Consider the following 15596-nt stretch of genomic DNA (forward strand, 5'->3'; position numbering starts at 1 on the left):
AACACACCTCCTCCAAAGCCACATCTAATTCACAAAGAGTTCCACTACCTGGGAACCAAATATTCAAACACATTAACCTATGGGGGTCATTCTCATTCAAACCATCGCAATCCGTTTGAAAAGTAATTGTCCTGTCTGAAACTCATTGTTAGATTTTAGAACTGTCTTAGACTCTTTTCCTATTTTTATGATAAAATATTGTCTCAGAAGCAACTAAGGGAGAAAGGGTTTATTGTAGCTCACAGTTTTGTGATTAATCCCATCATAGCGGAACATCAAGGTTTCAGGGAGCTTTAGCAGCTGGTCCTGTACTGTCAGCAACTGGAATATAAGACCAATGATTGCCTGAGTGTTCATCTTGCTTTCTGCATTTGGAGACAGAAAGGGTCTCAAAGCCTGATACTGCTCACAGTAGATGGGTCCTCTCACATCAATTAACATAACTAAAATAACCCTTCATAATGTCCTTCTCTCATGTGTCTCTGAATTGTTTCAAGTTGACAATTAAAAGTAACAATCATGCCAATAAAAAAGGAAATGGTTCAAAGGAATTGGGTTAAAGGTAATGTGTTTAATTGGATTCTCTTGACTTCGAAGGAACCTAATAAGTCCTAGCCAACTTTGGTCCTACCCCACATTTCTCTTTTAGTACATGTAGAGTGACTTACCCTTGAATCTTATCCTTTCTTATATAGAATTTCATATCTGGATTTGGGTTAAGAAAAACATAAACAGCAAGAACACCCACTTACGTGTTCAGGAGCTCATGAAGTTGCTTGCATATTTTAGAAGCTTCAAAGGGATGCTTTCAGAATTGATTTCAAGTGCTCTGCTTTCATCTTAGATTGGAGAAACTCAACTTCACTGATCAATGCCATTGAGAGTCTGGATAAAGCAACATATAATAATGGAAACAGATTATAAATGAAATCCATTCCATACACAATGTAGTACTACTAGAGTTGCATTTGGGGGTGTTTCTGCCACAGAAACATACCAGTTACATGTGTATCCTAGTTGAATGTGTTTAGACTGGTTTTACAAGTGCATGCCTTATTGTTAGTCTGACCAATTAGCAACACATTAGATATTTTCTTTGGAGCATTTTTTTATACCTATATCACATAACAGATTTTTCAGTACATAGTAAGGGGTTAACAATCTTCAAGAGAAGTCACGTCTTAAGTAGTAAAAAAAAAAGGTGATGTTTGTAACACAGTAAGTTTGCCCAAAGGGAGGCTTTGTAACTATAGAATATGATCAACACGAAAATACTTTGCATAATTTTTTGATATCAAGTCTCATTTGAGGCAATCAATAACAATACATTTGTCCATCATGTGACAAAGAGTTGTTGCTTCATTATTCCTTCCATTGAAGCAACTGGAGAACAGGCTGAGAGGAGAGAGAAAAAAATCTAAAGGAAAAAAGTAAACAACTTTGGAGAACAGCTGAGAGTCCTAAATTAAAAAGAAAACTCTAAAGAGAATTTGGCTTATTGGTTTCAGTGGGAAAGCATAAATTATTCCCAAGTTCAACTGCAGTTTCTTTAGTACCTGGAAGATCTAGTCACACACACACACACACACACACACACACACACACACACACACACACAAATGGGACATATTGCTTACCTAAGGATTCTTTTTTTCCTAGTGTTTAAACAATTGAGTCAGTCTAGTCAAAATCTGACCTGAATTTAGTGTGTTCTCATGCTTTGCTCCACACTACTGTGTTAAGTGTTAAAGAGAAGAGGTAAACAAGTGGATGCCAGGGTATTGAGAGTGCTTCTGTGATAATCATACAAACCTCCCTTATGACCGGGCCTGAAATTAAAGATGAAAATGGATGCACAGTGTGAATTATTCTATGTGAAATTTTAACCACAGATGATGTATATTGTAGTTAATATCCACCTATAAACACTAAAAATATCTGTAGTAGTACTTGTGTTCAAATTTTAACAAATATTTATTGAATATACCTTTTTTCTCTACATCGGGATTAGTAGACAAAAGTGTTCTTATATTGAGCACTGACTGTGTTAGGCAATGTTCCAAGGTGATAATCTCTTGGGAGTGCTTTTATTATAACTAAACGCACACTGACGGGAAATCATTGTTATTTTTTCCTTTTTTCAATTATATGGTTATAACCTATGCGATTTAAGAGTTCTCCTCCCTGCATAGTTAGGTAGGTGATTACTAATTTTATCTTATTGTAACAAGGTCTTTTTTATCATTATCAGGAGGAGCAGAATGCCATTTTTCTTGTTGGGCAGGTAGGAGGCATTTCCTATTTGTGAATTTGTAATGTCAGGAGATGTGGACATTTTAGAATTGATAAGTATTACAAAAATTCCCTTCTAAATCCTTTATCCTTCTTGGACACATTTGACTGATGATAGTATATTCTGCCCACATCTGGTGAACGATCCCTCTAGAAGGAATGTAAGCATAAACTCTCCATTTCACTTTCACTAGACCTAATGGTCATGTTTATCCACAACTCATTTGCTGAGTTAAGAGTTTTAAATATATTCCTTGTAACCTGGGTCCTTATGTTGTCATTTCAAATTCTGCTGTTCCTTGCATCCCTCTGCTGAACACAGAAACCCCATTCCTTATATATGCACCAGTCTTCCTTAGTGAAGAATAAAAGAGTGCTTATGTTCCCTGCACATTTATTTTCTCTTCAGCTCCTAGTACAATGCTTTAAAAATTCTAACTACTCAGCAAATGTTTGCTGTATAAAAATTAGCCAGGGAAAATATATGCTAATGCACTGATATGTGTATTAATATACATGGAGACATATACATTGATACAATATTTTATGTATTTATATGTACATATGTAATTTAATACAACTGAATGTTATTTACTTCTTCAGCCCCAGCCTGAATATTAAAGTTGCACATATTGAATTTCCAGTCTAGGAGGCTTAAGCCATGAAAACCTTTGTTTGGAGTCACTTTTTTTTTTCTAAATCTGCATAGACAAGCAATCACCTGATGTATGTCTCTCTCTCAAGGAGGGTCATTTACATAGATGATGAGGTGAGCCAAGAAACTTAGAGTACATCATTAAAGAAAGGAAGTTAGCCAAGGTAGGCACTCTACATGTGTGTGACAGTTGTGAGGCTTGGTTGGTTTGTAGGGCTCCTAGCAGTGAGATCAGGATCTGTCTGGTTTTTGGGATCCTATTCTTGTGCTGGGTTGCCTCACCCATCCATGATGCAGGGGAGGAGCTTGGTCCTGCCTCAACTTGGTATACCTTGCCTTGTTGACTCCCATGAATGCCTTCTCCTTTTGAACAGAGACAGAGGAGGAATGGTAGAGGGAAGGCAGGTGGAAGGAACAGGAGGAGAGGAGGGAGGAGAAACTGTAGGCAGAATATAAAATACATGAAAAAAAATTAAAAAAGAAAGGAAGTTAGGTCATAACTATTCACTTTCTGCAGACCTTTTTTTTTGATATCACCCAATACAGGCTTTGCCCTCTTATAAGGTTTGCTGGCTCTCCACAGCAAAACAGAACCTGATAGTATCCCCTTGGCATCATCTTTGGCCAGCTCAGAGTAGAGCTGTGATTTCTGTAGTATTAGAATTGATGGGTGACAGCTAATCCTAATGGGAAAGCAATGTTACATTTGCTAATCCTAACACAGGAGCTGAACCACTTTCACTTTCAATCTGAAAATCCAAAATCAGATGAGCTATTTTATTTTTTCATTTATTTTATTAGTTTTTGGGAGGGGAGATCCCAGTCTGAATTCTGTCCAGGTAAACACAAGATACATTTATCTATGGTCAAGATGTTTCAAGTCTTGTGCTGCATTTGAGTGTACTTTCAATTGCTCACACATTGTGAAAAATAACCATTTTTGTAGCTCTTCTTAGATGTAATACAATGTTTATCATAGACTAATAAAAATTGACAATTATTGCTTTACTAGAGACTACTTCATTTTTCTTCTTTCCTTAAGCTTTCATATTAAATTCTGCTTGAGTTAATGTGAGTGCATGTGTTGCTTTCAAAACTTTTCAGCAAAAGACAGTATGACTAACCAACTACAAAAATATTTCACAAAATTATCCATAAAAATAAGAAGCAATTAATATTTGCAAATTTTATGTTAGAACTTACTTCTCTTATACATTGCAAAGAGATTTACCAGTGAGAAATTATTTTATCAGGAAGTAAATTTTGGCATGGTATATGAAATTACTTGCATTATGAAAATTGTGGATCCCCATTTCACTAGTACTGTATCACCCTACTAGAGCTGAATATTGTATTCATTTTTTTTATATGACAAAATGTTTGAAACATGTTTTTGGTGTAAAGTAAAAAGGTTGGAAACATCTGTACCCTTGAAATTGTAAAACAGCAAAATATACCACCTAACATTCATCATCATGATTTTAAACATTTCCCTGCCTGCCACTGAGTTGCATTATTTTCTGAAATCCTTACCGTATCAAAATTACGCAGGTGATTTTAATTCCTAGTTCCTTAGATAAAACGTAGTGTGGCTGTGGTGATATATTGTGTCCCTCAGTGTATTGTACACCCTAATAAAGTTTATCTGAGGATCAGAGGAAAAAGCCAGCCACTACAGTAAACATAGAGGTCAGGCAATGGTAGCGCACACCTTTAAACCTAGCATTCAGGAGGCAGAGATCCATCCACACCTCTGTGAGTTCAAGGCCACACTGAGAACAGAGCCAGGCATGGTGGCACACACCTTAAATTCCAACACTAGTTAACCATAAAGGGGTGGAGGTCTGTACAGACAGACAGGAAGTGACAGAGCTGGGCAGGAAGAGGAAGTGATGTAGCTGGGCAGAGAGAGGATATGAGATTGCAGGGACAGAAAGGCATATATGCGTGGGTATACAGGAAGTAGGTCTCTGGAGACTGAGGTGTTGGTGAGGTAAGGTTGGCTGTGGTTTGTCCTATTCCTCTGATCTCGCAGTTTTAACCCCAATATCTGGCTCCAGGTTTTTATTAATAAGACTGTTTAGTAATTAATCTTACATGTGAAAGTTTTCATTCTCATCTTACAGAGCCTAGAATCACCTGGGAAGAGTGTTGTCTAGATTTGATTGTCCTGCGGGCAAGTCCTTGAGGGATTGCCTTAATTGCCTTAATTGATGTGGGAGATTCCAGCTTGAAAGTAGGTCATACAGTTCCCTGGGCTGGTGATCCTGACCTTCATAAGTATACAGATGGACTGATGCATCCCCTGTCTGCTCCTGGCTGTGACTGTGCTATCAGAAGCTGGAGCACTTACTACTGGGTTTTCCTCATAGTGATGGACTGTAACCTGGAATTGTGATCTGAAATAAATGCTATAAATCCTCTCTCCTCTAAACTGTTTTTATCAGAATGTTTTATCACAGCAACAGAAACAAACCTATACAGTAATCCATATCTAATGACTTGTGCAGTAAGGATTTAAATAAATACAAATTCCACTATTATATAAACTCTGTAACAGTTACATTCATAATTAAATTATATTTAAATGTAAGAGTATTCAGATATGACAAAGTTGTATGGTATTATGTTTAGTGATGACAATCAAATAAATAGTTACAACAGACTGAACTGTTACTTAAGGTTCCAAAATGTATAACACTTCTGAGCTGAAGCGTATATACTGAGAACGGTATAGGTCTTTTCATTTTGAGATTAAAGGACAGCCTCAGAAGTTGGATCCTCCTATCCTACCTTGTCTGGGACAAGGTTGGCTTGTTCATCATTGTGTTTGCTAAGTTACCTGGCCCATGACCTCAGAGGATTCTTCTCTCTCTACCTCTGATCTCATCACAAGGGCACTGAAATTATAAATGTCTGCAACCATACTTGGCTTCTATGTGTTCTGGGGATTTGAACTCACATTTGTGGTGGAAAAGCTCTACCCACTAAGCCGTTCTCCTTCTTAACACCAAGCCATTCTCCTTCCTAACACTTCCTAAAGAAAGAAGGATTACTCACTTGTGACACCTAACCATTCATTTGCTTCTCAGGGAGTGTTTGCTTTGTTGTTCTAAGTATGGTTAAAGACCACTTTGAGTTCTTCAGGTATTTGTAATGAAATGAACAGCTCAAAAATATCTTCAAGGGGATAAAGAGGTGGCTAAGTAATGAAGGGTAAAAGCAGCTTTAGCATAAGGCCTGAGTCAAGTTGCCAGCATCCATACCAGGCAGCTTACAATTGCCTGTATCTCCAATTCTAGCTGCATCTAATAACTCTGGCCTCTGTGGGAACCTGCCCCACAGGTTCATCAATGCAGATACATGGGCAGCAACACACATTTTAAAAAATCTGTTCCAAAGGGTTCAATATTCTATTTTCGAGGACCAAATTTCTAAGTATCAATGATAGTATTTGAGATTAATATGAAAATATATTCAAATTATATGATCATCTGGGTATAAATTTCAGTTAGTTTTTTATAATACTGAAATGTATTACCATGTTAAGTTTGGTTACGATGGGAAATATCCAGAAGTGGAATGTCTAAAAAATTATGTGTGAGAGGAGCAAAACAATTTTAACAAAACCAAGGATGCAGAATTGATTAAGAAGTATTGGCACTCACTTGGTAGATCCATTAAATTTATCGTGTAACTACCATATGTCATTTGTACAGGGAAATGATCTGATGACATTAAAATATATAACTGTGATATGATGTGATATAATCTTACTTGTGAAAATAATACTTTCATTTCATGGTAATATTTGATGTAAAAAGTGAATGAACTGTGCTAGTTAAAACACATGTTGCCCAGGGATATGCCAAAGCAATTAAAATGTCTCAGGCATCATTTATTATGAAAGACACATAGATTGCTTACAGCAAATATTATTTTTGCATTTACTTTGCCAAATAGTGATTCTTCAAATACACATCTCATATCCATGTGCTGTTGCAGCTTAATTCTTTTTTGATAAAAATTTGCCTTCAAGGACAAGTCAACATTTAACCAAATACACTCACCCACCTACCTATCTACTAAACTACCTACCTATCTACCTACTATGTGTTGACAGGCTCTCACTAAGTTGCTTAGCCTCATCTTGTATTTACTATGTACCCCAAGCTGGCATTGAACTCAAGATCCTCCTGCCCCAGCTTTCCAAATAGGGTTGTAGGCTATGCAATCAGACTTGCGTTTTATTCTTTTTTCTTTTTATTTAATCAGCAAATCTTCCATGTGTTTGTCACTGACTCCAGGCTTATTGTGATACAAATAAAAAATAAATAGATGTGTTTCTAGTCTACAAAATTGATATTTTTACATTTTTATTTAGTTATTCTACATTTTAATTAAAATATATTTATATCATTTTTTCCTCCCTTTTCCTTTCCTCCAACCTTTTCCATGTCCCACAACACTCTCAAATTGAAAGCTTCATTTATTTTAAACATATATATATATGTATATACATATATACATATATGTGTGTATATATGTACAAATATTTTATTATAGTCTGATGAATACATTTTTACTTTTTAATGTGTGCATAATTACAACTATGGCTACTTTATATAAAATTAAATATTCTCATTAGAGGCAAAGATATTTCCAAATTTTAATGTTCCTAAAATTCAAATTAATAAATATGTTACCAATAACTCACCAGTAGAAATCTAATGTCTGGATGCCAAGTGGTGAGTCATCCTATGTGGTTAATTGTTGCTTAAGGCGATTTGGACAAAGATGGTTTCTAGACAACACTGACCATATAAGGTTCAAATAATAGGATATACATTTTAGAACCAAAAGCAAACAGAAACCTACATGTATTATTTCTCACAAAGCTCTCTAGCTACAGTGTTCAGTCAACACCCTTCTACCCTTGATGTTCTGCTGCACTGGATGTGATTATATTCACCCATCAAGTACTTGTACTGTAATTTTAAAAAAAATAGGGAAGATTTGAATGTTCTTATCACAAAGAAATGATGAATGTGTTAGAAGATATATATGCCAAACACACGCATTGATTATTATACAGTGCACACATATCTCGAAAGAGCTCTTTGTAACCTATAAACATTTACAGTTATTTTGTGAAGGAAAATGTTCTACAAAATCAGTTTTAAAAAATCTCAGGATTTTTTAAATGTCTAGTTTATCTTGTAGACCAGCATAAGTTTTACCCTACTTCCTTCTCCACTCCCTTTGTGTTGTTTTATTTTATGTTCAGTGAAAGAAGTATATTATCTGAGCAACCACAGTAATAGATTTTGACGTTCTCATCTGTCTGACTTGAGTCAGTAATGACAGAAGGAAACAGAGAGTCAAGTGAGAGGATAGTAGGCTGAGGCTGACTAGGAAGGTCCTGGATGACAGTCACATTTCCTGCTGTTTAGGTTAGAAAAACACTGACTTTTCAATCTCTGCGAGTCTCCTGACTCTCTCAGAAGTTTTGATTGCAGGCCACAGGCAGCGAGAACCTCACCTTTACCTCTGCTAGCACATTGGTAAATCCATGACTGGGCTTCTCTTTTTCTTATGGGATTTTGAAAGAAGTCACAGGGAACAGAATTACCCCTGTGTTCTCTAGCTTCTTTCCCTACAGCTACATGTTCAAAGGTGTTTGGTGTGACTCCCAATTACTACTACTCATGCCATGATTTTCAAAGCCCACTTGGGGGCAGAAAGTTTTATACTACTTAGTGTTCATGTAAATAATTCTGGAACAATGAGAATAAAACCAAGTGATGTGCATTGTGTGAGCAGCACTGAGACCTTTGTTCTTTGCCAGTACTGGAGATTGTGTATTTCTTGAAAATATTTAGACTTCCAGGTTCCTTTGCATTTGCTTCATCATGCCTAATTATTACATCTTGGATGATATGACCAATGCTGCTTTTTGTCCATATCCACCAGAAGAAAGTTAATGAGAAAATCCAGGGTAATAATCCAACACTCACTCTTGAGTGCTTGCAAAAGCCACTGCCCCAGAATAAGGACTCAGTGCATCTGGATTACAAAAGACAATAAAATGTGCTTAGTTAGGTTATCTATTCACAATAAATTTGAAAGATCTATTATTAAAGTGAGTAACTAAGAAATAAACACAGGAGGATAACTAGCACTCCCTACCAAGACCATGATAATCATTAAAGATAATAAGAAAAATCTAATGAAAAAAATGCAATTTGACAGGCAAATATAAAGATTCTTCAAAAGTTGTACACTCTCCATATGGCTTGAACATGATTTTACAGATCCATGTGATTTTTGTTTCTGTGTAATAGTCCTCCTAAAAATACATTGGTTTGACTTCACTATTTCTTTAGTGAGATGAAAGTGATCCACGGACACACGTAACTATCCAACAACTAGTAATTATCTAGTAATGACGTTTCACTGCTCTTTACTTGTGCTTTTAACAAAGGAATATTTCCCAACCTCCTTCCAGTTCATCTTTATCATCTATAAAACATTATATTTCAAATTCATTGGAACAAATATCTGATTAATCCTGTCTAATTTGAACTTCAATGTGCAGCAACAGCTTTAACTATGTTAACATATATTTAAGAAGACAATTTTATTTATTTATTTATCTATTTATCTATCTATCTATCTATCTATCTATCTATCTATTTATTTATTTATTTATTTATTTTGAGGGGTGTTTCAAGATAGGGTTTCTCTGTGTAGTTTTGCGCCTTTCCTGGAACTCACTCTGTAGACAAGGCTGGCCTCGAACTCACAGAGGTCTGCCTGCTTTTGCCTCCTGAGGGCTGGGATTAAAAGCATGTGTCACCACCGCCTGGCTAAGAAGACAATTTTAATAACATTAAACATTTAAAAACCCTATGGCATTTACTTCTAGACAAAATGTTCTCCCAAGACATGGAGAGAATTTTTTGTTTTTAGAAGATAACAATAAATACGAAACTCTGATAAAAATATTCACTGCTGAAATTATATACTTGTTATGAAGGAAGTGGTAAACTGATGAAAGGAAAATTCAGTTTTGGAAGAGGAGACTATCCTTGCTGCATCTGCCATTTGACATTCAAATACTCAAATTATCTTGGAGAAATGACACGTTTTGTGTGTTGATATTGTTGAGATTTTAGAATGAGGTCCAGAGACTCTGTCAGCAAAGTTCTTTAAGGTTAAGTCTAATGACAACATCAAATTAGTTACTCAGTTTAATCATGCCAAAGACATGACAATATCCTACTGCTACATAAAATCCATAATATTTACAAATGTCACACACACATTTTGTTTTTTGGCTTTAGACTGTGTAATGAACATCAAGGGTTATTGCCATCTGTAGGCTAACTTGTGAGGATAATGCTTTGCTGAATTTGCTATGCGTCTCCAGAGCAGTGTAAAGAGCAAATTTATATATTAATTCTATTAAGTATGTTTTCTATTTCTTCTGACTAAGTGAGAAATCATGTGATTAAATTAATGGAGCCTAAACTATGACCTACAGCCCTACAGTCTCAGAATTTGTGAAATCAAAGGGGAACCAATTCCACATATAGTTCATACTAACTCAGCACTTTCACACAGAATAATGAATGTAAAATGATATGTGAGGGTTATTTAATCTCTCATTTTTCTTTCAGCAATAATATTCAATGATTCATAGTAGTAAAAAGCAAGTTTTATATACTTCTAAATATTAGTATTACATATTCTCATTTTAATTTTTCTATGTTAACTTATCACACAAATAGGAACATACTTTAATTCAGTTTATTTAAATTGCAGACAAATCTTCTCAAATACATTTTAGTCATAAAATGGTAGATATTAGCTATACTTTTAAAAATATTAGAGAAGGCTATTCATCTTGGAAACAAATTTAGATACAGCTATTTTCCTTAGCTCAGACAACAGATACTTCATTTTATAGTTCAAAGTCCTTAAATCCCAATGGTTTCTTGTTGACATTTTATAACAGAATAATTATAAGGGAAAATTAACTTTTTATTTTAAAATTTTATGCAATATCGTTTAAGCATATTATTCCCCTTCCAGCAACTACTCCCGGGCCTTTTTCACCACCCCAAACCAAGATAACTTCATAACGTCTTTCTCTCTCAAAACAGACAAAATAAAATAAAAAGTGATAGAAAACAAAAATTAAAATGAAAACCAGCAAACAAATGAAAAACAAGGACAACAGTTAGGCAAAAATTCCAACACAAATAATCACATGCACATTAAAAACAAGCTTACACATGCAGGCATACACACATGAACACAACACACATGAGTGCACACACCCAATTCCCCATGCTCATACTACCCCCACATGCACACACATACACCTACATGTGCACACATGAATGCACACACACATGTGTATAGACACATGCATGGAAACACAGGCACAGAAGAACACATGTAAGCATATGCATGCACACATTTGCACGCACACACATACACAAATACACACAAACATATACACATATCACAAACCCACTCCATCCCCAAATGTGGAGTTTGCTTTGTGTTTACCAACCACTCGTGAGCATGGGGCCAGTCCTGAAGTTTGGTTTATATATGCAGTGAACGACATTGGAAAAAAACTGATTTTGCCTTTCCTAGTAGATATCTATCGCAAACAGATTTTGGTTCAGGCTGTGACTTGTGTGTACTTCCCCTTCCCAGTGAAGAGATTTTTGTCTGGTTTGAACCTGCACAGGTCTTGTGAACACTGTCACAGTCTCTGAGTTCATGTGTGCATCGGTCCCGTTTATTCCTGGGAGTCACCCATCATCTCGGGCTCTTACCCTCTTCCTGCCTCCCCTTCGTGGTAGGTCCCTGAGCTCTGATGGGAGTGTGTTATATACACAGAGGGTAACCAATTGCTTTGGAACAATTTTAACATTCTTGCTTATATTTCTACATACTTGCCACATTTAGATTTATTATATAGACTATACACATGGGGTTCACTGTGCCTTCCCCTTAAATAATAATTTACACATTAATTATGTATATGTACCCTCTATTCTCTCCCTACTGTTCTTCCATCTCTTGTCCAGCCCCTGCTAGCTCCTTTGCTGATTTCAGGTCTGTTTCTTGCCATATATGAAGAAAACTTTTAATTACTTTTATAAGAATTTTTCCTTAAAAAAAAACCAAACAAACTTTTAATTGCTTCAGTTTGAATGCCTTCAACTTAAATCCAGTTCCTGCAGGGGACAATATCTCCTTAGTCATGGCTAAATCATGCTGTTATTTACATACCATATTCTTCATTCATTTATTGACTGACACCTGCCCTATTTCCTCAACATGGCTATTGTAAATGTCACAACAAATATGCACACATACTTCTTACATATCCTGACTCCATTTACTGTTAAACCCCCATAAGATGGATGACTAAATGGTATGGGAGTTACGTCTCCAGTGTTTGGAAGAACCACTATGCTCTTCTCCATAATGACTATCTTAATTTATGTTGCTGATCCCATATAAGGGTTCTTTTTTATCCAAATACTAACACTTTTTGATAATATCTGTTTTAGCACAGGTAAGATGTACTATAATAGTTTTCATTGGTCTGAAGACTAAATGAAAACATTTCATAATATTATTGACAATTTGTATCACATCATTTGAACTGCCTGATTTTTAGATTTTTGAGTTATTTATATATTCAAATCCTCTTTGGCATGAATAGATAAAAAGATAACTTCATCCCATCTGCAGAATATTTGGATACATATTTCAGTTTTTAAATATTTAAATATTGCTGACAAACACTGCATTGAGGTAGAAGGGTGAACACATGGCAATACAACAAGAAAACCTTCAAGCTAATCCTGATGAGGTAACATCATTATTTATACATTGAAAAACTAGATAAATAGAGAATATTATTAGAAAAGTTGAATTTAAAACAAAATCAAACAATAACAACAAACAGAAATCCCAAGTAATCAGTAAATATGGCCACAAAGAACAATTACACATGGATCTGATTGGTAAATGACATAAATATCAATCTTAATCCTATAAATTAGGAAAAAATAGAATGCCTAAAATACATTAAATATAAAAGAGGAAGAATAAAGATATGCATGTTTTACTATTACTATGAAAAAAAATTTGGAAGAAGTAAAGGAACTTGGGATTAGGGACATTTTTAAAAGTCTGAATATCATCCAAAGGATTTACAGACATGGACTCACAGATTTAAGATGCTCACAGCATGTGTGGAAGAAAATCCACACCTATACATAGCATAATGAATTTAGTTTGTTAAAGGAAGAGAAAGAGGAGAAAAAGAAATGGAAAATAATGGTCAGTGAGATCATTTAGAGGCTAAGGGTACTTGTCATTAATTTGATGATCTGAGTTCAGTTCCCTGGTCCCACAGGGGATAATGAGAAAGCCACATGCAGCAAGTTGTCCTTCGAAGTTTTCAAGTCTACTGAGGTATACACACACACACACACACACACACACACACACACACACACACACACAGATGAGAGAACATTGCTTGTTTCCTTAGGGAAGCAGGAGAAGAAAGAAAGAATTTTCATAAAAGTATGAAAATGAAAACAATCGAAATTTAAAAATACATTTTTTAAATTTGAGAATTATTTGATTCAATATGTTGAAATTCATAGGCTTACTAGATTCAGAACAAGATTAAAATAACCACAGTGACTATATTCAGGACATTGGCAGAGGCTTGAGATATAGTAATATGCTGTAACTGGGACAGGCAAATTGAGAGAAAATTCTGAGGAATTTTGGCCACTCTACCAATGCAAAACTTGTGGTGTATGGTGATAATGTTGAGAAATGTAACTGAAAGGTGTTTTTTTCCCTCTAACCTTTTAATATTATAGCCTTATTTCAGCTTTGAAATACATATGAATTACAATGGCAAAATACCATTAATTTAGAAAAATAACAAGCATTTTTATTTATTAGAGTATATATTCTCTGTCTTTCTACATTTATCATCATTGGTCCACCATTTTAATTTCCACTTGAATTGAGTAGACACACACAATTGTTCCTTTAATGTTTTAAGTTCTAAGTAGAGTGAGAATATTTTAGTTCAGATGTCTACTTAATTGAGCATATTTTTTTTTCATTTTGAAAGTTAAATACCATTTGGTAAGAAATATTAGAGTACAGTATGCTCATGTTGGGTGATAAAAACTATATAGACATTTTTATTTTATTTCTGTTTTTCACCATCCTAACTAGTGAAATGTTAATTCTTAGGCTGCAATGATCCTTCATGAAGGTCTGTTCTCATTTAGACACAACTGAGACGTCCTTGCAAATACATTTCATTTGCATTCTCTTCTTCATTTATACATACACTAAATATAGGAACTTATTTCATTGTGTGATGTTGTATAAGTTCTAGAATAAAAGAGCATTGTTCAGGGGAATGGTTTCTCAGACTGGTAGAGGAAATAGTACCATGTAACCAACACTTCCAAGGATGCTTGGATGATAATGTAGAAGATTCCATGAAACATTAAAACCTCTACATCTTCATTTTCTTCTTGAATCATAATCTATTTCATCATTCCAATTCTCTTTAAGGTAGAAGCTAACTGAATTTAACAATGAGCAAGGTTGACTACACACAGTTGTCCGTATGAATATCCTTCTATCACCTCACCTATATTTGAAATATCCATGAGTCAGTTATTGCTTCTGCTATCTAGTTGAACAAATTTAGTTTACAAGGAGCTCATGATCACATAGAAATATTGTCTATTTTATCATATACACAAGCCCATAGCTTTGTTTGTCTGCCTTTCTTGCTCTCAACTGACTAATTTAACTCAGGTGTCTTAGTTATTTATGCTGCTGTAATGAAATACTCCAACCAAAGCAAATTAAGAAAGAAAAGGTTGGTTTAGGCTTACAGTTCCAGGGGTCTAGTCCATCATGGAGGGTATGGAAGCAGGACTTTAAAAAAAAATAAAATAAAAATAAAATAAAATAAAAAAACTAGTCCTTTTCTTCAGTCAAGAAGCTCCTGGTCAGTTATTTTTCTCCTTTCTGGGCCTTCCAGGCCCCAATTCCATAGAATGCTGCCACCCTTCCTCAGGGTTGGTCTTCCTACCTTATTTAACCTAATACAATAACCCCTAAAAATTATTCTCAGAGACTAGCTTAATCTAAATAATCTTAGGAGAACGGATGTGCTTAGGGTTTTCTCTCCTAGATGATGCCAGATCTTGGGAAGTTGATGATTTACATTAATCAGCACACCAGACACATTGTGTTTATTTTTAGTAATACTGAATGAGCTTATCTACCAAATATCATAGGATATGTAGATCCAAATCTGAGGAGTTTATATTAAATACAGATTGAGTATCTGACTGAATCTTGACATTGACCAAAATGAAAATACACCCTTTCTGCTATCATTGTACACAATGATGATAAGGATAAAATTATAATTTTTAAGTGTGTTTCAAATTTGCATTCTGCTACAATAGATTCCTTTCTCTTAATGATACTTGAGGACTCATAAAGAAGTACATTCAAGTTGATTAAGAGGAAACACTTGAATACTAAGCTCTGACAC

At 35.0% G+C, this 15596-nt stretch overlaps 1 long non-coding RNA gene across 1 annotated transcript; it reads right to left on the bottom strand.

The window, feature by feature from the left end:
• Positions 1-206: 206 nt before the first annotated feature.
• Positions 207-14997, bottom strand: LOC131894958 (uncharacterized). Its single transcript, XR_009375065.1, has 3 exons — positions 14926-14997; positions 753-885; positions 207-321 (listed from the first exon to the last, which is right to left on the bottom strand). It is a non-coding gene; the product is annotated as an uncharacterized LOC131894958 (long non-coding RNA).
• Between the last annotated feature and the right edge of the window lie 599 nt (positions 14998-15596).

Source organism: Peromyscus eremicus, chromosome 18, assembly GCF_949786415.1.
Source record: "Peromyscus eremicus chromosome 18, PerEre_H2_v1, whole genome shotgun sequence".
Classification (NCBI taxonomy): domain Eukaryota; kingdom Metazoa; phylum Chordata; class Mammalia; order Rodentia; family Cricetidae; genus Peromyscus; species Peromyscus eremicus.